The 3,218-nt window shown below is 38.9% G+C and overlaps 1 pseudogene; it reads left to right on the top strand.

Annotated features, from left to right (window-relative positions):
• The first annotated feature begins 5 nt into the window (after positions 1-5).
• LOC116091333 lies at positions 6-634 on the top strand (annotated as a pseudogene).
• Positions 635-3,218: the final 2,584 nt, after the last annotated feature.

Here is a 3,218-nt window from a genome sequence, read left to right as displayed (position 1 = left end):
GCTATCACAAGGAGTACAGGCAGATGTACCGGACTGAAGTCCGGATGGCCAGGGTAGCAACAAAAGCTAGGAACGTCTATGTGCCTGCAGAACCGAAATTGGCATTTGTCATTAGAATCTGAGGTATCAATGGAGCAAGCCCAAAGTTCCACAAGGTATTGCAGCTTCTTCGTCTTCGACAGATCTTCAATGGCACCTTTGTTAAGCTCAGCAAGGCTTCAATTAACATGCTGAGGATTGTGGAACCATACATTGCATGGGGGTACCCCAACCTGAAGTCTGTAAATGAGCTCATCTACAAGTGAGGCTATGGTAAAATCAATAAGAAGAGGATTGCCTTGACAGATAATTCCTTGATTCCTCGATCTCTTGGTAAATTTGGCATCATCTGCATGGAGGATCTAATTCATGAGATCTATACAGTTGGGAAACTCTTCAAGGAAGTAAATAACTTCCTGTGGCCCTTCAAATTATCTTCCCCATGAGGTGGAATGAAGAAAAAGTCAACTCACTTTGTAGAAGGTGGAGATGCTGGCAACAGGGAAGTCCAGATAAACAGGCTTATTAGACGGATGAACTAAGGTGTCATCCATGATATTTTTGTAATCTGGTCACTTAATAAACAGTCACAGATTGGCAAATAAAAAAAAAAACAAAAACAAAAAAACAAAAACAAAACAAAACAAAAAGTCAGACCCAAATATATAGGCAAAATCCAAGTCAAGGCTTCAACCCAGATAAAAGTAAATTTTAAAAGATATACATGTTTCTTAAAGAACAACAACAAAAACAATAAAAAGAAAATACCTCACTATATCCAAATTGGTGAAATTTTTGATAAAGTAATTTCATATGTTGTTATTGTTGAGTTTTAAACAATATTAAACTGTTTCTAAATTAAGGTGGCAATCTTTTGATAAATGGCAATGAGATTTAAATTTTTTAAGCTTCAAAAGATATTATCATACACCGTCCTCTCAAGATATAAAGAAATCAATCCAGAACTGAGCTGGAGCCATGCTAGTTAACATTCATAGTCCCAGAAGGTACTCTGCAAGCTTCTGGAGGAGAAGGGACATCAGTGGTCTTCACCATATGGGAATGCCTCCATACTAGCCTGCTAGGCATGATGTGCCACCTAATGAGCTACACAGGTGGCTCAGGGGTTAAGAGCAGATACTGCACTTGCAGAGGACTGGAGCTCTGTTTGCAGCAGCCACTTCAGGTTGTTCACAATTTCCTGTAACCCCTGGCTCCAGGGGCCCTCTGTGAGCACCTACCCACACAGCGCATATACCCACACAGACACAGGAACACATATACATAAGTAAAAAAAGAAAAATATAAACTTGCAAAGTGAAGGTGTGCAACTTGTACAAACTTGACGTCACTTATGGGAAAGACCAAATGCTCTCCATTCAGGGCTTCCTGCATAGGGTATTCCTGACTGACACCACAAACTCAGTGAAAGCAGAGTAAGCTTCCTCCTGTTTGGGGGAATTTGCATGGCACCAAACTGCTCTCTAACATTTAGGTTTGTATCCATTGTCAAATGGCACTTTCAACCTTAGTCAGAGAAGCCTCTCTGCAGTGAATGATGATGAAAATGGAGACTCACAGCTGCTCAAGGTGCTGAGAATAAGTGACAGGTGAACACTGAACCTTAAACAGAATAGTTTTACCACTTTCTTCTAAGGCTCTGGGAATGTCATGAAAAGGAAGTAGGAAAAAAATGTCAAAACCAAAGATAGGCAGAAAGGCTGTGAGATGCTATCTATATTCTGAGCTTAACATAGCTATTGGAATAGTATCTCCCAGAAGCTCTGGTTGCCTCCACTGGGCCTGTGGAAGACTGGGAATGTCATCTGTAAAGCAGGGACCAGGGAGGGGCTCATGGAGCCCTACCCCTCCCTGATTAACTATTGGTTACCCGGCAGATGCTGGGGCAGTCATTGCTGTCAGGTCAGTTATGTTCCCATAGGTGAGTGCACCAGGCTCCAAGGGACAATTCCAAACCACAGTCATTCAGCTAGCCCTGACAATCCCATGGATAACAAAACAAAGACAAGACATAAATGTTAGAAAGGAACTTATAGAGGAGGGTTGAGGGAAACGGAGTAAGAGTAACTAGAATATACTACACACGTGTGTAAAAATGTCTAAAGACAAATCTAAATCCAATTCTATTTTAAATAGAATGTGACTTTTTAAATTTTTTTAAAGATTTGTTTATTTATTTTATGTATATGAGTACACTGTAGCTGTACAGATGGTTGTAAGCCATCTTGTGGTTGCTGGGAATTAAACTCAGGACCGCTGGAAGAGCAGTGAGTGCTCTTAACCACTGAGCCATCTCTCCAGCCTCCGACTTTTTAAATTTTTAAGCTTAAAATATTTTTGTCCTTTGAGATCCTTGTGGAACCAATTTCCTCTGTGCTGAAACAGGAAAGTGATATACAATGACCTGGACAAATGGAGCTTAAAAAGTAAATTCCCTAAAGTTGTTCTTGATAAAACTATGATGGTATAGAAAAACACTAGCATCCTTCGCTTTGCAGGTGAGCAAGTTTGCACAGTGTGAATGTATGTTTACAAGAAAGTAGAACAATTCAATTGTATAAATTGATCAATCTGAGAAACCACATGAAAAACATAGCTTATTTGTACATGGTTTTCAACAAGTTGGTATACTTTCAATTTTACTAAAACTTCTGTCACCGGGCCTTCAAAACAACTTTAAATGATAATCATTAGTGATAAAGAAAGGAAAATAACATTTTAAAGTTCATCACATTGGTATGTAGCTACACTGGTGCAGATTTAATCTCCCAGCCAAAAAATAAAAGTGATACACTGAATCAAGAAAAGGCATATATAGTAAATATAAGCTACTTATGCTGAGTTCGGGGGAACAGGTTTCATGTTGCTTTGGGGAAATTTATTCTTTTTACTACATACGCTTTCTCTTCTTGTACTTTGTACCACAGTGACCTTTTCAATATAACAGCCAAACCAATGCCAATGAAAGAAAGAGAGCTTAGCAGTTCCTCTTAGAAATACCAGAATGAGGCTCCCTGACTTTCTTTTTTTCATATAAGCAAATACATGGCTGGACACTGATGGTGACACAATGTCGCATTATAAGCAAACAAAATTTGCAATCAATTTCAGCTGACAATTTTGACAACACAAATAGTTATTATTGTGAATATGGTAAA

The sequence above is a fragment of the Mastomys coucha genome, chromosome X (assembly GCF_008632895.1).
Source record: "Mastomys coucha isolate ucsf_1 chromosome X, UCSF_Mcou_1, whole genome shotgun sequence".
NCBI classification, from domain to species: domain Eukaryota; kingdom Metazoa; phylum Chordata; class Mammalia; order Rodentia; family Muridae; genus Mastomys; species Mastomys coucha.
Note: the sequence above shows the minus strand (reverse complement) of the source record. Positions and strands in the feature narration are given on the sequence as shown.